The sequence below is a fragment of the Aquila chrysaetos genome, assembly GCF_900496995.4.
Source record: "Aquila chrysaetos chrysaetos chromosome W unlocalized genomic scaffold, bAquChr1.4 W_unloc_3, whole genome shotgun sequence".
Lineage (NCBI taxonomy): Eukaryota > Metazoa > Chordata > Aves > Accipitriformes > Accipitridae > Aquila > Aquila chrysaetos.
In genome coordinates, this window is record NW_024470323.1 from 1242636 (window position 1) to 1264889 (window position 22254).

At 40.0% G+C, this 22254-nt stretch overlaps 1 protein-coding gene across 5 annotated transcripts in view; it reads left to right on the plus strand.

The window, feature by feature from the left end:
• The window catches only part of LOC121233000 (nipped-B-like protein), a 174071-nt gene that overhangs the window by 19623 nt on the left and 132194 nt on the right, over positions 1–22254 (plus strand). Inside the window, exon 2 of one of the 5 annotated variants that reach the window (XM_041121548.1) lies at positions 13941–14003. The exons of the other annotated variants lie outside the window; for them this stretch is intronic. The gene's annotated coding sequence lies outside the window, so the exon portion shown is untranslated. The remainder of the gene's footprint in view (positions 1–13940; positions 14004–22254) is intronic. 5 annotated transcript variants of the gene reach the window in all.

Sequence of the window (22254 nt, forward strand, 5' to 3'; positions counted from 1 at the left end):
TTGCGGTGCCAGACCAGAAGTCCCCTCACCAGAATCAAGGGAGGTGGTTTCAGTCCTTCTGTGCCTGGAGGATCGCTGATTGCTTTCTTGGGCCTCTACAGCAACAACACTGACAGCCGCCTTCTTGGGTGACCCCTTCTTAACAGCTGTCTTCCCTCTCAGTTCACGTACGCGGGCTTCCAGCTTAAAGGTGGGTTCACCATCCCACTTCCTCATGTCCTCCCCTTGGTCACGCAGGAAGAACCAGAGTGTACCACGTGGCATACGCCTTGGGCTCCCTTTCCCTCTGACCGGGGCAGGAGAGGACTGATTTCTTGGAGCATCCCTAACAGCCAAGGCACTGTCCTGTAGGGATGAGGAAGTACAGAGATTTTCTTCAAAGTTTTGGAGCCAAGACGACACTTTCTCCACAGTTGGTGTTTCCATATCTGGGCAATACATTGCTGCCAAGTTGTTAGAATATGACGCTGGGGCACCTTGAATCACTTTCCTCCACATGGCCCGTGTGCACAGGACATCCTCTGGATCTTTTGAGACTTCCTCATCATCTAGATCACTGTAGATGACTTCCACCACTGCTAACTCTCTCAGGTACTGGATGCCTTCATCTGCGGTAGTCCACTTTCCTGAGGAGTTCACAAGATCTTCCTTGAATGGATATCTTGCCCTCACACTTGAGAGGAGCCGGCTCCAGAGACTGCAAATTGCTGCCTCTTTTCCAATCCCTCTTTCAATTCCCCGGTTTCTAGCGAGGGATCCCAGCTGTTGGGCTTCCTTGCCTTCCAATTGCTGACTGTCGGCCCCGTTATCCCAGCATCGGAGCAGCCAGGCAGCAATCCGCTCACCTGGCTGGCGGCTGTAGTCTTTCTGCATGTCCCGAAGTTCTGAGGATGTCAGGGACCGGGTAGTTTCTGCTTCCTGTTTAAGTTCCCTCACTCCTTCCTCCAATTTCTTTATTGAAGGACCAGCTTCTAGATTAAGCCTTTCCTCTTCTTCCCTCACTAATTGATGGTATGGACCTGTTGATCTTGTCCACTGTTTCTTTTTCACTATTGGGGCAATTACTGTGGTGGTTGTTGTTGTTTGGGTCCCTATCTCAAGCATGGTGTCCTCAGATGCAGTCTGGGTCCCTGCCTCAACCGTGGTCCTCTGAGAGTGTTGAACTATGGCTCGGTAGGCATAGGCCAGGCCCCAGTACAGTGCGAGAAGCTGCTGGTTTTCATTGGGATAGGCAAGGCACCCCTCTGTCAGGTGGCGCGTCAGTTTGCCAGGGTTACTTGCCTGTTGGGGTGTAAAGTCCCAGATTATGGGAGGAGATAACCGTCCTAGGAATCTGCCCAAATCCTTCCATGTACCCTGCCACCCAGGGACCGGTCGCTTGAGGGCACATTTCAGTATTGCCTCACCCGAAACTTGTCTTCTCTTATACCAGGATGAGACCAGATTCCACAATACCCATAATATACCACCAGTATTGATTAGTAGTATTGAACAGGTCACATAAGGGTGAACAAGGACCTCAGGAGCCTGCATAATAAAACCATTCACATCAATGCCTGGTAGGGAGAGGGAGATGTATTCCCTCATCTCCTCCACAAGATAGCTCCCACAACACAGCAAAGCCATCAGTGCCAGGACAAAGTACATAGCCATTATTTGCATTACCATGTTCCCAAACTCAGCAAGATAGAGATAAGCAAGCAGTCAACAAGCTCCGTGACCTGCACAGGAGCTTGCCACTTAATAACTAGCTATGGCACGCTTAATGCAAAACTGCCATTGTCGAGCCCCACGTTGGGCGCCAAAAAGGACTGTGGTGGGTTGACCCTGGCTGGGTGCCAGGTGCCCACCAAAGCTGCTCTATCACTCCCCCTTCTCAGCTGGACAGGGGGGAGAAAATATAACAAAAGGCTCATGGGTCAAGATAAGGACAGTTTAATAAAGTGAAAGCAAAGGTTGCACACGAAAGCAAAGGAAAACAAATGATATTATTCTCTACTTCCCATCAGCAGGCGATGTCTGGCCACTTCCTGGGAAGCAGGGCTTCAGTACGCGTGGTGGTTGCTCCGGAAGACAAAAATGACCCCCTTCCGTCTCCCTTTACTTAGCTTTTATATCTGAGCTGACGTCATATGGTATGGAATATCTGTTTGGGTAGTTTAGGTCAGCTGTCCTGGTTATGTCCCCTCCCAAGATCTTGCCCTGCGCCAGCCTGCCATTGAGGGGAGGCAAAAATGTTGGGGAGACAGCCTTGATGCTGTGCCAGCACTGCTCAGCAGTAGCCAAAACACTGGTGTGTTATCAACACCTTTCTAGCTACTGATGCAGAGCACAGCACTATGATGGCTGCTATGGGGAGTATTAACTCCATCTCAGCCAGACCCAATACAACAATACATCGAAGCAAAAACCTTAATCCACCTCCCATGGATGATAAGCAGCAGAACAGGGACTACATACAGCAAGTGAGGTGATAAATAACAGAACTCTAAAAATGAGCGTCAGAACTCTAAGAGCCCATAAATCAACATTGTGACCAGTGACTATTAGACCAATATAATGAATGCTTGTAACAAATTTAACACGCTCTGGTCAGATCCGTCATTATCTCAACCCTTCGGGCCCCACGTTGGGTGCCAAAATGGACTGTCGTGGTTTAACCCCAGCCAGCAACTAAGCACCATGCAGATGCTCGCTCACTTCCCCCCCACCCAGTGGGATGGGGGAGAGAATCGGGGGGGGGGAAGTGAAACTCGTGGGTTGAGATAAGAACAGTTTAATAGGATAGAAAGAAAGAAACTAATAATGATAATAATAACAATAATAAAATGACAATAATAATAATAAAAGGATTGGAATATACAAAACAAGTGATGCACAATGCAATTGCTCACCACCTGCTGACTGATGCCCAGTTAGTTCCTGAGCAGCGATCCCCCCCAGGGCAACTCCCCCCAGTTTATATACTAGATGTGATGTCACATGGTATGGAACACCCCTTTGGCCACTTTGGGTCAGCTGCCCTGGCTGTGTCCCCTCCCAACTTCTAGTGCCCCTCCAGCCTTCTTGCTGGCTGGGCATGAGAAGCTGAAAAATCCTGGACTTAGCATAAACACTACTTAGCAACAACTGAAAACATCAGTGTTATCAGCATTCTTCTCATGCTGAACCGAAAACATATCACTATACCAGCTACTAGAAAGAAAATTAACCCTATCCCAGCTGAAACCAGGACAGGAACACAGAAATATTTACCATTAGTAATAGAAAGTGAATGAGATTCCCAAGAGCAGCATTTTTCTGTGTCCTGTGATCTGATCTGCAACCTCTTTCACTTCGTACTTCTCTTTCATTTTTACTCGAAGTTGGAGAGTCATGTATACAATTGACCATACAGCCTTATGAATAGCCTCTGATTCATTTCCAGAGCCCATCCTTCGTGTAAGCTGAATGAAGATTGGGCCCCGGGGGTGGGAGGGGAATATTACACAATTATGGAATCCGAAGTCTGTGTTAGAGTTCTTGAGCACAAGGGGAGTTTATTAACTTTTGATTGACTTTGCAAATGTGATCTTTAGCTGGGGGGTGTGGGATTTTCTGGTGGAAGTCTAGAAAGCTTTGAGTTGATACACAGAAAAAGTAATGTTTGAGTATTTGTTGATATCAAGTTTTCTGTTTTGAGTGTTGTGTTTTAGAGAGCTTTTTAAAAGTCAGGTCTTCAACATCAGTTTTAGTTATATGAATTTTAACATATGGAAATACATTTAATATATCTTTTTAATCATTGCCTTGTAAACCAGCTGTCACAGTGCAGTAAGTAAAATTTGTAATCTTGATTTCTGCATCACAAAAAGGAATTGGAGTGAGATCAAAAAGGGACTTCATTGTGATACTGCTGTTGAACAGGTCAGCCCCTGAGTGTCAATCACAAGTTTGAGATGTGTGAGCATGCAAAATGGAACTCACGACTCCTGTGGTACTGAGCAAAGGATCCATATTGGTTAGCGAATAGAAAACATTGAAGATATATTTACCTCCTGAAAGAGAGTTTAAATCAATTTATTTGATAATCATATTCTGTCTTTCAGGCTTTTCCCCTGTTGTAATTAATTTTCTTTGCACTGTGATGTAGTATTCCTTCAACAAGGGGAGAAGGGAGTGCTCGCTACCCCATAAAATCTTAGAGCCAATCGAAGACGCTAATGGATAGTGATAAATGCATGTTTGAACCTCCTGCTACTGAGGAGGATGTTAGTATCTGGGTGTGTGATATCATGAGCAAGTGCCCTTCCTCTGTCCTGCTGAGATTTTAGAGTGAAGGGATGGAAGCGGTGGCTAGTATGCAGTGCAAAGTACTCAGTTTTGTGTTAGGCATGTTCAAAGCATGTGTGTATGACTGGACTTTCCTACTCTGAGGATCTTGCCCAGGCTTAGGTGTAAAACAGACGTTGAGCTGCTTAGTTCTGCAAAAATAGTGGCTGTTCTGGCATACAGTGAAGCAAACCTGTAGGTGAACTTTCCTCGTGATAATTTAGGTGACTAATGGCTTAGAGAGTTGTAGGGACACACTGTGCACTCTAAGGTCACTATTATAAAAGATTATTTAGAGTAGTAGCAATTCCCTCTGGTTCTGTCTAGCATGATGTAAAGTTTAGTCGTGTTATTTACAGAAATAGGTCATTTATTTTTACCATGGAAAATATCATTAAAATATTTTAGGAATTGAAGTAAAAATGGTATAGTTTAAAAATCTGTTTTGTCTGTAATTCTCTAAATATCATTACACGAACAAGCCATCATAATACTGCAAGGTAAACATTCTCAGTTTTCACATCACACTGTAATCTTAGCTTGCAACCTGGAGGAAGAATAATGAAAGCTACTTATTTTATTTAGTGACATGTTAAATAATTATATTGAATTAGTAGACTTCAGAACAGGAATTCTCTCTTTTTCTGTAAATGTTTGTGTTTATTCCTGACAAATCCTTTTTCTAGGCTCGGAGTAGACATATGATGTCATGGGATTAAGCAAATTCTTAATCATATCTTGATAAATAATTAGCCAATGAAGTCTTATAAAAAGCTCTGTAGATGGACTTCTGAGGATTCAATATAACTAGTTAAGTCCTGGCAATTTGAAGTTATTGCATGCTCAGTTACAGTGAATGTTCAGTTGTATATATGTGGCCTGTGGCAATTGCACATAACTTGATTTAATTTAACCCTGTTTCATTGCTGGCTAAGGAAGGTTGAATTAGTTTGCGTTTTTCATGGGCTAAGTGTATATGTGCAATTATTGAAAGTCAGCTGATGCACAGTAACTTGAGAATCTGGGCTAATCAACTTGCCCAAATGTGGCTGAGACTCCGTGTAACCCTATGCGAATTTTGGGAGAGAAGGATATTTGTCTGAATCAATCAAAACTGTTGAAGGTCTCCTACCTGCACCTAATTACTGATACAGGTGTAAATTTGAGCAAGTGTTTTGGGAAGGACAGTAAAAATGGATGAAATATCTCATTGTAAAATACACTAATTTTGAAATCCTGTTAGAATATATCACAAAGCTTGTTATGGATATATGCAGATAACTTTTAAGTAACAACAACAAAACCTCATCTGTTTTACGATCATGAAGCTTACATGCTTATGCTATTTTGTAATGAAAACTGAAGAAAAATTAGAAGATAGATGTAGTTTAGTTTTAAAAGTGACCCTATAGAAATAGTATCAGTTATCAAAGATGCTAAATTTGCTGTACAGAACTTAGAGGTTTTATTAGTAAAATGACATTCACCTTGATAGAAAGAATTCAGTTTAGTTTCATGTGCATGGTTATGACAAATAAATATTCTGTAAACCAAGTTGCATACAGGTTCATTAGTGGAGTTGTGTGTCAAATAATGCTTTAAAATTATACTTCTGCAAATGGATTGCCTTCAGTGGGTTTACATAGGTATAATTACTTGAAACTGATATATATCAACATATTTGTTTCCTGAAATAAGTTAGAATTTCAGTTGGACTTTAAATAGGCTAGTCCCTAAATCTTAGGGTATTCAAATATAGTAAAATATTTATTCACTGAACTCAATGATTATAAATTGGTGCACACAAGACTATTTAAGAAGCATTTTTGTTTTTCTTTAAATAATGTATAATAATTTTGTAGATTAGATTTACCCTGTTAAGACCAACGGTAGCTTTAATGATTCTATCATAGTTACTTAGCATTTTTCTTGTGGTTGATTATGACAAAACCCAAATTATTGTTAAGCATTTTATGAATCTTTGTGAGTTAAAGATGCTTGTATTTTTTTGGGGTGGGGTGGGTTGTGGCCTGGAGTGCTAATTGCTAATATGTAGTGGTAGGCTCCCACTTGTGATTTCTTTGCAATAACTTTCTGAATTCTGAACATAGTTTAATAAATTCAATGCTCATGTAGCTTACTAACATACTCATCAGCAGTATGTTAATGTAGATGTTAATTAGCTTCAGATAACGAGAGAATTTTTATAATCACCTGTGTAAAAGGCTTATATATATGATTGGATAATAACCCGGATACTTTTCCACTGAAAAGGATAGAGTCATGTTTGAAAACTTGCCTTAAAACTTTTAGAAATAAGAAACACCTACTTGACAGCAAATGTCTTAGAAGATCTAGAAAAGTATGTTTGCTGTGAGTAAACAGGAATAATTAGCAGTGGGGGGAGCTCAAGTTGTTTGTAATATGAACCTGGAAAACACAAATGTAAATGAATATTGGATAATGTGAAATAGCAGTTTAGTACTATACAGAATACTACTGTCAGTATAAATTTGTGTCTCGGATATAAATGTTATCATGTATGCCAAAGCATGCAGAAAGTCATGTCAAATGTGTGGGCTGGGAAGGCCACTTGTGGTTCTGCAAGCTTTAATTTATGGTCTCCCATGGCAAATGTTAAAGAGAGAAAAAAGGTTTATGAATTGAGATGTGTCCCTGGATCATGTCCTGTGAGTTTAATGTCAAGAGTTTAATTTTTTTTTTTTTGAGGAGGTAAACAGCCTGTTCTCACAGGAACAGATCTTTTCCTTGTTGCTACTTCTTAGCTGCTCTCCTCTCAGTTGTATGTTTTATCACAGAGGTTGGTGGCAAGTTAGATATTACACTACTGGAAAACAGGACAGGAACTCAGTAGTTTGAAAGCCTGGGTGAATAGCTAGCAAAAGATAGTGTCCCTAACCATATAGGTGCCTCAGTGTCAAATGAAAAAAAGGAAAGACAGGGAACTGAGAACTAGCTACTCCTTATTGCTACTTGAGTGTATACGTCAGTCTTGATGCAAGTTTAAGGTAGTTGAGGCCTGATCCATTTTGGCTGCTTCTGGTCTCTGTTTAAATGGCATGTGAATGAAACTAGAAGGGTACCATGCTTCATTTTTAATGCTTCTGTATTGCCAGAATATTCCTATAAAGATGTGTAGTCTCTGGGTCTCCTTTGTGCTAAAGTAATCTCCAGTTTGGAAAAAAAGCAAATTGATTCTATTCCTTCTACAATAGCAAAGCTGCAGAGAACTGAGAATCTTCTCCAAAATGAGCCTGTGACTTGTGAAATAATGTTTCACACTGGAAAGATTGAGCTACCTCTCTAAAAGGTGGGTGTATATCACCTGCATCCCAGGGAAGACTGCCAAGATCAGCTTTAGTTTTCCCTCGCAGGTACTGCCCTACATATATATAGCAGTGCTGTGCTTCACATCTTTCTTTGTACATACTCATTTTCATTTGTCAGCGAATGATGGTAGGCAAACAGCTATAACTATTTTTCTCATAACAGGATGACCTGAAATACATAACATTTAGGATATTTTTAAATGTTTAATTTTTAAGTAATTAAAAGATATAGTGATGATAATTGCATTTCAGTGGGGGTTTTATGGTTTTTTTTTTCAACATACGTAAAACTCTGTGACACTTCAAATATAACTTATCTGCGTTTTAAAATCCATCCTCATTGCATACTTCATTGCAAATTGTTGCAGTTGAACAAATTACGAAAATAAAGTGCTCAGCATGCAATTGTGTAAATTCTATTAAAACTAAAAAATTAAGCATGACTAAGTAATCTAGTCTTCAGTTTATTTATTGATTTGATTTATCTGCATGGTCAATTGTGGCTGTTCATGTATCTAGCATATGGGCCACAGTCCATCTTTGCCTTAGCAGCAGCCAGGACAATAATGCTGTTTGAATTCTGTAGTAGAAAGTTTTGTATTAAAGCCTCAGAGAAATTGAGGGCTATAATTAGCCCTCTCTTCCACAGTAGTGAGTTTTAGATCCTTAAGAAAAGAAGATGGTAGTCATTTGGAGTGAAGTGCCTGGAGAATAAAGTACATAGAGGATAAGCAGAACATCTGTAGGTTGGATACAGGCAGAGATGGAAGGATTCAGTGTGGATTGTCTTGGTGTGATCCTGTGAGGACTGATCTAACTTCATGGAGCAGTTCTTGGGCCTTCTCCATATGCCCATAACATAGTCAGCTTGGCAGTTCAGTCAGTAACTTGGAACTGTGTCCCTGGCCTAAGACTTGCTTCTCTTTTATTTTAGCATATCAGTTTAGAATTGAGAGATGTATTTATAGGATGCATGTGGATTTTTATTTAATCAATAAAATGATATCTGCAACTCATACAAATAAAGAAAATTCACAAATAGGAAAATGCAATTTTTGCTGTTTCAGTCATTAATTGATGGCCAACTTTCTCATATTGGAAGGTGTGACTTATAAATAATGAAAAAATATTTGTCATATATTAATGAATAGTGAAGTAGTAGTAGTGCATTTATCCTCTCTGAGATTTTACCAGTCACTCCTTTGAAGAAGTAATTTTAAGAGTGCTTTTTTCTTTTACTATGTAGTTTTTTTGCCATATTTTTTATTTGTCAACCTCATTATCTCCTTGCTTTTGTAAGTGAGAGCTTGTATATGTGATATAATTTGAATATGCTTTTTGGAAAGACCACATTCCAACTTCAGTAACTGAAGTTGGAAACAGGTTTAACTAAACCAAAATAAGCCGCTCTTACACTGAGACTTAGATTTCTGCATTTCATTGATGTTATTTTTAATATTCTACTTGAAAAAGGATAAACCTTTTTTTTTTTTTTTAAATTAGTAAAGGCTTACTCATCTCTCCCCCTTCCTACCCTCCCCCCAATTTTGAAATTGGCTGTTTAATCACTAACTCTCATAAGGCAGTGAAGAAGCCCCATCATGAAAGACCTCTCGGGGGGGGGGGGGGGGGGGGGGGGGAATTCTTGTCCTGTTTTACTTTGGAGCATTGACAGAAGAGGTTGGTTGGGTGGAGTATGAATGTGGCTGTCTTTCTCTGGTTTGTGTGTTATAACAGATTAACAAATGAGAGCTTTGCAAGTGTGTGAGGTTAACAAGATGAAAGGCTTTAGTCCCTTTCTCACCTTGCAAAATATGAACAGATATATTTCAGCTTGGGTGAGTTGGGTAAGTTTGTGGGAGAAAACTTGATTTCTGAGGGTTTTCTGAGGAGGAATGTTTGTTGATTTGCAATAATTTCATTGTTTGCTTTACAGTATTGCAGTGTTTGGTTAAAAATATTTATAAATGAATTAGGAATACTGACTTTCAAAGTGTGTTACTAAAATAGGTCCTGGGAAATGTTTTGGCTGATTGGAAGATGTTGACAACTTACAAATTTTAGTATAATAGAACACATAGCTCTGCATGGATCTTTTTGTTTCAATATACCTCTTATTTCCTTGGCTTTCGGGGAAGTATGGATTAGCATATATGAATATGTTGTCTTGTTTGCTTACTTGTATTTAGTTTTAGCAATAATGTGAACTAGCGTGAACCTTCTCTCTGTATGGTATGTTGTACGATTTTCAATGATATTCTACTCCAAAGCAAAATAAAAAAAATGTGTGGCATCTCTGATCAAATTTCTAGAAAAGTTATGTCAGTAAAAATATTTAGATTGACATTTGAAAACGACATAGTGATATTTGTGGAAGAAAATAAAATCAAAGTGTGCTAAACCTTAAATTAGAATGTAACTGTTTTGTTTTAGAAATATTTTAATGGTATAAAATGGAAACACCTTAGTTCTGTTATTTTAAAATAAAATCTGTTTAAATGGAAGCATTTTCTATGTCCACTTTGACAGTGAAACTTTCTAATTTAAAAATTTCTCATTCAGTTTAATGGACAGCTATCTGGGGGCAAGGATCCACATAAATCCTTTCTCTCTAGCCATTAATGGTGAGGGAAGTGGAATTTTCACTAGTGTTTCTCCCCTGTACTTTATTTGTAGGGGCCTATTATTATAAAAAGTATTATAAAAGAAAAAAACCTAAAGACTTGCAACTTTTAAAGTTTCCAGCACCTTATCAGCAGAGAGCATTTCTGCACCCTTTATCTAGTCAGGTATCATACACAGCTTGTGCCTTATGACTCTTGAAATTGGATGACTGAGATTAAATTGTAAAGAAATGCCTTTTTCCATCTACTGGTCGAGAGATCTCAGTCATGTTGTGGCAGAAATCCTGACAATTGGATAGCAATTTTTTTTTTTAAGTTAACCAAGAGTTAACTTAAAAAAACAAACAAACAAAAACCACCAGTGAATTGCAGTACACTGTTTTTGGGAAATGGCATACATATTGATATTTTTAAAAAACACTTTCTTACAGTCTGTTGGTTAAGCTTTGCCTTAACCATATATTTTGAATTTAACTTTGAATTTGCCGTTTGCTTAGTAGGTCTCACTGAATTTCTGTGTAAGGTTATACAAAGTATACTTTGATCTCCAGAACTGTCAGTGGTACTTGATCTAGGCAGTTTCAAAGATTCTCTCAGTTTCTACAACCAAAGATGGACTTATAATGCTTGCTCATATTTTCTCAGAAGCACCAGGTGCTGGAGTATGCAGGCTGAATCTGGTAAAAGTGAGGGAAATCTTTCTTAGCTGACCTAGGCAATGAAATTGCTTTTCAGAGGTATTAAAACCACAAACAAGTATTATAAGAATTAACTGAAAAAAAAATTAATGAAAAGCTTTTGGGTAAGAAGGGCGTTTTCCTTTGTGTTGTGCATTACCTAACATGTGGAATCTATTCTTAATTAAACTCTGTTGCTAGTGGAGCTGTATCTGACTGTGAGTAGTATAACAACTGACACAGCCTATGATTAAATCATTTGCTGGACTAATGCAGTTTTGTAAAGCAGTCATAATTCTGAAACTGTGCCATATGTGCCTGGATAGGTTTGAGGTATTTTTGGTCCTACTCAAGCAAAAGCCTCTGTTTCTTCTTACTGCTCATGCTGACTGAAAGATTAGTATTGTTTTGAATATGTTATGCTACAAACAGCAATGCAGAAAATATAAGCAACTGCAGGTATTAATCTTTCATTTAATAAGTTACTTAACAGGCAGGTCCTGTTTTGCTCTGTTATGTTCGTAACATTTTTAAGTATTTGGTACAGTCTTTTTTCTTACGTGACCTACGTTAAATGAATGTAAGAAGATGAGAATTATGCATTCTATAAATTTATTGTAGCTCTATCCGTGCTTGTCAGTCTTGTGCTGAAGTGCTATTGCTATTCAGAACGTGAGCCTATTTTGAGCGGCAACTGCTAGTGATGTTTAATTATATGGTAATTTTTAGTTTAGTGGTGTGGACAGGCTGCTATCTTTCAAGTTAGGGTATGATCACTCAATTTGGATTGCTCTGTCATTTGTTAAAAGTGGGATCACTTAGCTATTTAGGTGGAGTGGCAAACCTAGGAATAAATTATTTACTTAGAATAGCTTATTCTTACCTCTGACACTAGTGTGGCTTATGGCTTTGACAATTTTAGACAGAATATGAGGAAAATTCTGTTAAGAAAAAAAAAGTACAAATGTAAACAGACAACCAACCCTAAACCTTGATACATTAAATTTAGCTTTATGAATGTATTATATTAATTCTTTGGCATATTTCCCTGGCTTTTCCTGTCATTGTTATGTTTAAATTTGCAGGGTTTGTTTTTTTTTTTTCTCTTTTATTATCCTGATTGAGATGGTGATGTCATTTCTTCTAAGGCTTCCCCTTACTGGCTTAGGAGAACCTTGCTTTAAGAGTTGTTTCCAATATTTTGCTGTTACTGAATGTACTTTGAATTTTTAACACCACGACATTTTCATGTGCAATGTTTCTCTCTACTATTTTTTCTTTCCTAAACTAAGAATCAGAGAAGGTTTTTTCATATTTTAATATTACAACTTTCAGATTGCATATGTTGTGTTCAGAATTATCCCTTTGTAATCGAGGGGAAGAAAAGCAACAAAACCAAACCATATCAGAAGTTATGGAATTTGAAAATGCTTGTTCTTAGTAAATTTGATCATATGTTTAATTTTGTGATGGTAATTTCCAAAAAGATGGAAAGGAGAGAGAGGTTTAAGGATGCTGTCATTGTACGAGCCATATTCCTTGTTTGCAGAATTCAAGCATAAGAATTTTTTGCTAAAAACTGGAAGGAACTACCTGCAGTTTAATGGACAAGTGTCTCCCTGTCCACCGCATCTTCTATTGATCAAACATCTTTGCCTACTACCTTCTAAAACCCAGACAACTTTCTGCTCCTTGACAGGCCAGTGAACAAGTCTGTAAGACCCATAAATATTTCTGAGAAATACTGCTACTCAAACCTGGGCCTCTTCATAAAAGTACTACTTATTTTCTAGTATTCATTAGTGCTGTTATTCATGAATCATAAATCATCTTGGGTCATTAAGCTTTTTGAAGAGGATTACCTGACAGTGTTGGAGGCATTGCCAAAGTTTTCCTGAAGTTTCACCCAGAAGCTGTTACTGCTTTGAAGGCATGTATGCATAATTTGGAGTTGGAGGTCAGGCTGTCCACTGAATAGAATTCAAGTTAGAGAAGAGCTTACCCTTAATATCTGAAATAGGAACCTGTACAAAATGAATCATTTTCAGTAGACAGTGAGGATCAAATTTGAAGTATGCTATATATTCATGAGTGCTGTCTACACAATGTTACATAATGGGTGTCCTTATTTCAGCTGGGATAGGGTTAATTTTCTTTCTAGTAGCAGGTATAGTGATATGTTTTGGGTTCAGTATGAGAAGAATGTTGATAACATACTGATGTTTTCAGTTGTTGCCAAGTAAGGTTTAGTCTAAAGTCAAGGATTTTTCAGCTTCTCATGCCCAGCCAGTAAGAAGGCTGGAGGGGCACTAGAAGTTGGGAGGGGACACAGCCAGGACAGCTGACCCAAACTGGCCAAAGGGGTGTTCCATACTGTGTGACATCATGCCTAGTATATAAACTGGGGGGAGTTGGCCTGGGAGGTGGATCGCTGCTCGGGAACTAACTGGGCATCGGTCAGCAAGTAGTGAGCAATTGCATTGTGCATCACTTGTTTTGTGTATTCCAATCCTTTTATTATTATTATTGTTGTCATTTTATTATTATCATTATTATTATTATTTTCTTCCTTTCTGTCCTATTAAACTGTTCTTATTTCAACCCATGAGTTTTACCTTTTTTTTTTTCTTTTTTTTTCTCCCAAATTCTCTCCCCCACCCCACTGGGTGGGGGGGGAAGTAAGTGAGCGGCTGCGTGGTGCTTAGTTGCTGGCTGGGGTTAAACCACGACAATGGGTTAGCTATCTACATATATACAGATGTTTTAGAGTTTAGCTGTGAGTTGTTTTCAGTCAGTCTATTTATTCAGTAGACCAAAACTTCCAATGAACTGCTATGGGTTTGTTGGCAAGTGAAACATCAGCTGGAGTTTGAGTCTGTTAGTTTGGTTTTCCAGAGACCACCATGGTTAATTCTTGTACGGTATAAAAATAGAAATAGTAGTAACTTGGTTAAGTCTTAGATGTTTTTTCTTTACAGTAGTACCAGTGAAAATGGCCAGAGCTTGCCAGTGTTATGCTGCTGTATTGCAGAAGGTGTAAGGTAAGGTTTCATGGATTCTGCAGAACAGCATGTTAGAAATTCTTCAATGACCTAAGTCAATTTGAATAGTGGATGTTATAGTGATTGTATGTCTTTATTTTGATGTGGATATAGTATATGGTGTTATTTTAAATCCAGCTTATTTTACATTTTTCTTGCATGTGATTTTTGACATACTGATGCTTGTCATTATATAATTATCCTGCTAGAGGTACAGGTAACCCTAGGATTGGGCTAGAATTGCTGAAGACTTTTGTCTGGTGCATGGGACCAGTAGGGTGTTTAACAGTGGACTGAACATTTGGATGTGAGTGTTTGAAGTGACCAATTTCCCTGTGTAGACCAACTCTTGATAAGATAGTAGCAACAGGTGAAACAAAAAAAAATCTACTTTAGATCATCAGATAGTCTCTGTAGTACTTGGAGATAAGAGGCCTTTCATTAGACAGTCATTTTCATCATTGATGATCAAGTTCCCATGACCTTTCTCTGTCTTCCCCCCCCCCCCCCCCCTTTTTTTTTTGTAGCTTTTTGCTCATATATATCTGGGGTCAAGTACACATCTCAAGTTTAAATTATTACCATATAATATTTAAGAATTTGGAAATATTGGCAGACTGGACAGAAGAATTCAGCACATCTGTGCTCTCAAAGATTGCATCACTTTCCCACCACTGTTTCTATTAATACTTATATTGAGTACACTACAGTGTTGCTCTACTGTCCTGAGGGAGAAAAGGAGCAGGATTAATCCTAGTTTTTCTTGGTGTTTCAGTAGTAATAGTTTTTCTTGATTTTTCTTTTTTTTTTTTTTTTTTTTTTTGCATGAAGCAGTGGGGACAGTGTGGAAGGAAACCTGGCTAATGAGTAGAACTGAGAGAAAAGGAAAGCAGTAAGACATAGAATACTTGAATTTGAGGAAAGATTTTTGCAAAATAGTATTTTTGAAGAGTTGCCAGTAGCAACAGTAGTAGGAAAGGAGGCATATTTGGTTTTGCTCTAGCGGTTGAAAATGCACAGGAGGCGGCAAAGGGAGATAAACGATTAGTGCTTTTCTCCCATTTCTCAGTCCAACTCTTAATTGCATTAGAAATTTAAAATAAAGATTTCTTCCTGAGTACTCCCTTTCAGGATAAGATTAGGTCATCTCATTCTTACCCTCCTATTTGTTTACTATATTGTCCTTTCTCATTGAAATTAATAACGAATCAGAGAGTGCTGTGAGAGCAGTAGCTTTCAGTGGCATTAAGCCACTGAAACAGTTCAGCTGTTACATGGAATTTTATCCTGTGCTTTATGTCAGCACCTTTAGTGGTATTACTTTCACTCAGCATCTCTGATTCTCAGGTTGTCCTGTACTTATTGTTTTTTATATTAATTTCTGTTAATTTATGTTTGGAGGAGTTGTGGACTCCCTCGAGGGCAAGAGAGGCCTTACAGAGAGATCTGGATAGACTAGAGAGCTGGGCAATCACCAACCGTGTGAAATTTAACAAGAACAAGTGCCGAATTCTTCACCTGGGATGGGGTAATCCTGGTTATACATACGAATTGGGGGGCAAGAGGCTGGAGAGCAGCCCCATGAAAAGAGATCTGGGGGTTTGGGTTGATGGCAAGTTGAATATGAGTGAGCAGTGTGCCCTGGCAGCCAAAAGGGCCAACCGTGTCCTGGGGTACATCGAGCACAGCATAGCTAGCTGGTCGAGGGAGGTGATTGTCCCACTCTACACTGCACTGGTGCAGCCTCACCTCAAGTACTGTGTGCAGTTTTGGGTGCCTCAATATAAGAAGGACAACAAACTGTTAGAGTGTGTCCAGAGGAGGGTGACCAAGATGGTGAAAGGCCTCGAGGGCAAGACTTATGAGGAGCTGCTGAGGACACTTGGTTTGTTCAGCTTGGAGAAGAGAAGGCTGAGGGGTGACCTCATCACAGTGTACAACTTCCTCAAGGGGGGCAGCAGAGGGGGGAGGTGCTGATCTCCTCTCTCTGGTGACCAGCAATAGGACACGAGGAAATGGAATGAAGCTGCGAAGCTGCGTCAGGGGAAGTTCAGATTGGACATGAGGAAAAGGTTCTTCACTGAGAGGGTGGTTGGTCACTGGAACAGGCTCCCCAGGGAAGTGGTCACGGCACCAAGCCTGTCAGAGTTCAAGGAGTGTCTGGACGACGCTCTTAGTCATATGGTTTAGTTTTAGTTAGTCCTGTGAGGAGCAGGGAGTTGGACTTGATGATCCTTATGGGTCCCTTCCAACTCAAGATATTCCATGATATTTTGATAAAATTACCATGCTAATGCAAAAGTAAATGAAATGGAAAGCTTCCTGATGTATAAAGCAGATGTTTTCTAGGGCTAAACTTACACTGTCAGAGTATGATAGCATAATGTTTTTGTATATTGACAGAGGCATATTTACACTTTTACTATATATCAGTTGCAAAGCTGCAGGAAGTCACATGCAGTTACCATATGTCGTGGTTTAAGCCCAGCTGGCAACAAAGCACCACAAGGCCACTCGCTCACTCCTTTCCTCCCCCAGTGGGGTGAGGAGGAGAAAATATAAAGAAAAGCTCGTGGGTTGAGACAAGGACAGGGAGGGATCACCTACCAATTATGGTCACAGGCAAAAAACAGATTCAACTTGGGGAAAAAACCAAAATCAATTTAATTTACTACCAGTCAAATCAAAACAAGGATAATGGGAAGTAAAACCATATCTTAAAACACCTTCCTCCCACCCCTCCCTTCTTCCCGGGCACAACTTTACTCCCGATTTTCTCTACCTCCTCCCCCCAAGTGGCGCAGGGGGACGGGGGATGGGGGTTGTGGTCAGTTTGTCACACATTGTCTCTGCCGCTCCTTCCACCTCAGGGAGGACTCCTCACTCTTCCCCTGCTCCAGCGTGAGGTCCCTCCCACAGTAGACAGTTCTCCATGAACTTCTCCGGCATGGGTCCTTCCCACAGGCTGCAGTTCTTCACAAGCTGGTCCAGCGTGGGTCCTTTCCGTGGGCTGCAGTCCTTCAGGCTCAGGCTGCTCCAGCACGGGCTTTCCCATGGAGTCACGGCCATCTTCAGGGGCATCCAACTGCTCTGGCGTGGGGTCCTCCACGGGCTGCAGGTGGGCATCTGCCCCACTGTTCACCTCTATGGGCTGCAGGGGGACAGCCTGCTGTCTCGCCATGAGCTGCAGGGGAATCACCTCCTCTGGCGCACCTCCTCCCCCTCCTTCTTCACTGACCTTGGTGTCTGCAGAGGGGTTTCTCTCACATTCCACTCCCCTCCTCTGCTGCAGGTTTTCCTTCTTAAATATGTTATCCCAGAGGCGCTACCACCGTCGCTGATGGGCTTGGCCTTGGCCAGAGGTGGGTCCAACTTGGAGCCAGGGAAGCTTCTAGCAGCTTCTCACAGGAGCCACCCCTGCAGCCCCCTCCCCCACTACCAAAACCCCGCCACACAAATCCAAAACACCATAGCTCAGCTGATGCACAGTAGCCTGAAGAGCAGCCCTAAGCTAGAATACTGACAATATATGGATAGAGAAAATCTTGATGACCACAGTTCTTGTACTGAACTAAATTAAAACTCATTCAGCAATTCATCAGGAAAATAATAAAAGCCATTCCTGAAATAAGCAGTTTTCAAAAATGGTGAGAGAGTAGCTCGTTACCTCTGCTGTGTAACTGCCTTCTAAACTAAAAGCTGCAATAACCTTTCAGTCTCAGGAAAGATGGGATAATTTGTGGGTACATGAAGTAGGGAAATACAGTTATGTTTACAAGTTTATGTAAATAGGGTATATAAGTTGTACCTTGTGTATGACAATCAACAAGTGTTCCATGCTTTTCAAGGAGAATATTGTTCACAAGAGATTTCATGGTGGAGAATGCAAAGGACTTGTGGTGAATCTAGGAAATGTACTTTGTATACAGAAGACAGAACAAAGCCTTTGGCTGTTAGTGTGAAAGGGGCTAATGGTAGAGGGAGCTGGCCTTGTTGACAGCATGGAGGAGGTGAAATGGACCATGTTGTGAGACAGTGTGTGACAGTGTGTAAGTGATGTGTAACATCAAGTGGGGAAAAAAACCATGCAAAGTCTTGTAGCTGTAACATAGTGGGGTAGAAATGGAAGCTGGTTGAAGGGACAAGACGAAAAGGTGGACTCAAAATGCCTAGAAGACAGTTGTAACAATGAAGTATGCTGTAGCCTGTGAGGACAGTCTGAAACCAGAATGTAAATGACATGATCAGTTAAAAAAAAAAAGATGCTGACAAACTGGAGGGAGTATAACAGAGGGCCACTAAGATGGTTAGGGAGCTGGAACATGAAATGTAGAAGAATCTGAGGTAGCTGGGTTTGTTTATCCTGGTGAAGAGAAAGCTAAGAGGGCTTGAAATGCTGCCTTTAGCTAATGAGTGTTTATATAGAAGGTGAAGACAAGCTCCTCTGAGGTGCACAACAAAAGAAGCAACAGCTGCTGTTGCAGTAAGGGAAATACTGATTGGATTTAAGGGGAAAAAAATTCACAATGAATCTCCATCCTTGGAGATATTCAGAACTTGACTGGGAAGGCCCTTAGAAACCTGATGTAACTTTGAAGTTGTTCCTACTTTGAGCAGAGGGTTGGTCCAGAGGTCCCTCTAAGCCTAAATAGATCTATGATTTTGTGGTAATTTCTGTTTAGAATCATTATGTATACTTGTGTAGCAACAGGAGTTATTGAGGGAAAGCAGTGTTAAAATACTGGACCAGTTAAATCTTACTTGGATGACATATTGAATGTAATCCAAGCATGAACATAAAGTTTCATTTAAGCACAATACTTGGCAGTTATTCTCCTGTCTAAGATAAGTTATATGGTAGCTCTCATGGATTTGATGAAATTAAATATTTCAGTTAGATTAAGATGCTTATTTAAAAGGTAGCTTTTAAAATTTCTGTATCTAACTTACTGCATTTGCATATCCAGTTTTTGAAATTCTGTGTTTAAATGATGAAAGAAAGAGTGGCAATAGTTGTACTGAAGTATCTTGCGCAGTGGTGTTTTCTACAGGGTGTTACTCAAAGCAATCATAATTACAAGTTCAGTTGCTACATAAGATTTTTATTCTTTGTCTCCTGTTCCTATGGATGGACTTTTTTTTTTTTAGATAGAGGCTGTTGTATAGCTTTAACTCAGTGTTCTTTCACAGTAGTGATATTTAAAGAATATAATTTGATCTTTTCTAAAGAACATATTCTCTTAACTACTGAAAAGTTATATGTTGGTATAGGATCTCATTTTGTAGGTAAGTGCAAGAAGGAATGCACTTTTATTGTAAAGCAGTGTTAAACGTTAAAAGATTGTTAATATTAAATACAAGTTCTGAAGATGGGTTGTTCAGCCTGGAGAAGAGAAGGCTCCGGGGAGACCTTATAGTGGCCTTCCAGTACCTAAAGGGGGCCTACAAGAAAGCTGGAGAGGGACTTTTTACAAGGGCATTAGATTAGATGTCAGGAAGAAACTCTTTACTGTGAGGGTGGTGAGGCACTGGAACAGGTTGCCCAGAGAGGTTGTGGATGCCCCATCCCTGGAAGTGTTCAAGGCCAGGTTGGATGGGGCTTTGAGCAACCTGGTCTAGTGGAAGGTGTCCCTGCCCATAGCAGGGGGGTTGGAACTAAATGATCTTTAAGGTCCCTTCCAACCCAAACCATTCTATGATTCTATGTAGTTAAGACCCTGTTTTGGAAAGCTTACTTTCTAAATACATGTTGTATTATTTGTTCTCTCTACCAAAACTATTTTTCTTGCTAAGGTACATTCCTTCATTTCAAAGGAATAGGCTTGTCTGTTTCATTTCTAGTCCAAAACAGTTTTAGTCTGTCCTCATGACTTTTCAGAGGGGACATTTATTTGTGAATGCTTTTGTGAATGACCATGTTGGATAGGTTTTAGAAATGTAAGAGTGTGGAGGGGATGAAGGAGGCTGAGGAGTTTTGTGTTTTGTTTCCTGTTTAACTTATGGTAGAAGTGCTTAGAGTCTCGAGCAGGTGTACCATTCCGTTTCTCTTCAAATTTGAAGAAATGTAGACAAAAGGGATAAAGACAGAAGAAAAATTGAGGCACCAAGAGGTGAATTTGGCTAGGTTGAAATCACATAGCAAATGAATTGATAGTCAAAAAAGGAACCATGGTCTTTCTAGCCCAATTTGAAGCCTCATTCTTTTGCTGATTTCAGCCCAAATGCTGGGAGCCAAAGAATGGGTTGGTTATGATAGAGAAACCTATACTCTATGAAAATCAGAGAACATGAGTTTTATTACCACCTTGGACTGCAACCCTGTAACAAAGGCAAAGGACTTGGTGATGAATCTTCCCTTCCTTCCCCAGCAAGGTCAGAGCTCCTCAGCTGAGGAGTGGAAGACACTTCTCCAATTCCCCTATCCCAACAACTTACTAAATAGAGTGAATAGCATCATGATACTTGGCTGTATCATTATTCTTTACTCGGTGTTAATATAATGAAAGTTTCAGATAGTATTACTCATTTTGTCTGAACCACTTGTAGTCAGCAGTATGCAATTTCTGTCCCTGGCAGTAGAAAAAGCATGAAAACTTTCAAGTACTAACTGCTTCTGTTATGCTTTTTTTTTTTTATCCCCCATAAGTTTTTTTGATTAGTTGGAAATTATTTGGAACTGGTTTAGAAGAAAAACTTTTAAGTCTGGCAGTTACAGAAAGATAAATATTTAAAGTTCTTGAAGTTTATAAAATTCATGTGAAACAACAAAATTTCTAGGTTTGCAAAAAGTTCATGCACACAGTTTCAGTTGTATCAGTGAAGTAAAGCTACAAATGAACAGGAGTTGAATGAGACTTTGATTATATTACTTTAACATTCTAGGTTACTGTTGGTTATACCACCTTCATTTTCACAACTTTCCAAATTGCAACAGCATTTCATCATGAGCCCTGTTCTTTTGAATCGGGGACTTGATTAGTCATCTCTAACTCTGACTTAAATTGCTGGTACGTTCAACTTGCTGACTGTCATATGTCACTGTGCTGGTTGGCTGGGATAGAGTTAATTTTCTTCATAGTAGCTAGTATGGGGCTATGTTTTGGATTTGTGCTGGAAAACAGTGTTGATAATACAGGGATGTTTTCATTATTGCTGAGCAGTGCTTACCCAGAGTCAAGGCCTTTTCTACTTCTCACACCACCCCAACAGCGAGGAGGCTGGGGGTGCACAAGAAGTTAGGAGGGGACACAGCTGGGACAGCTGACCCCAACTGACCCAAGGGATGTTCCAAACCATATGACATCATGCTCAGCATATAAAGCTGGGGGCAGAAGAAGGAAGGGGGGGATTGTCGTGGTTTAACCCCAGCCAGCAACTAAGCACCACGCAGCCGCTCACTTACTTCCCCCCCACCCAGTGGGATCGGGAAGAGAATCTGGGAAAAAAAAAGGTAAAACTCATGGGTTGAGATAAGAACAGTTTAATAGGACAGAAAAGAAGAAAATAATAATAATAATGATAATAATAAAATGACAATAATAAAAGGATTGGAATACACAAAACAAGTGATGCACGATGCAATTGCTCACTACTTGCTGACCGATGCCCAGTTAGTTCCCGAGCAGTGATCCACCCCCCAGGCCAACTCCCCCCAGTTTATATACTAGGCATGATGTCACACAGTATGGAACACCCCTTTGGCCAGTTTGGGTCAGCTGTCCTGGCTGTGTCCCCTCCCAACTTCTAGTGCCCCTCCAACCTTCTTGCTGGCTGGGCATGAGAAGCTGAAAAATCCTTGACTTTAGACTAAACATTACTTGGCAACAACTGAAAACATCAGTATGTTATCAACATTCTTCTCATACTAAATCCAAGACATAACACTATACCAGCTACTAGAAAGAAAATTAACTGTGTCCCAGCCAAAACCAGGACGAGAATGTTTGGAGTGATGGCATTTTGTCTTCCCAAGTAACCATTACGCGTGATGGAACCCTGCTTTCCTGGAGATGGCTGAACACCTGCCTGCTGATGGGAAGTAGTGAATGAATTTCTTGTTTTGCTTTGCTTGCGTGCACGGCTTTTGCTTTACTTATTAAACTGTCTTTATCTCAACCCACGAGTTTTCTCACTTTTACTCTTCCAATTCTCTCCCCTATCCTGCTGGGGGAAAGTGGGTGAGCGGCTGTGTGGTGCTTAGTTGCCAGCTGGGGTTAAACCGTGACAGTCACTTACTGTAGTATTTCCCTAT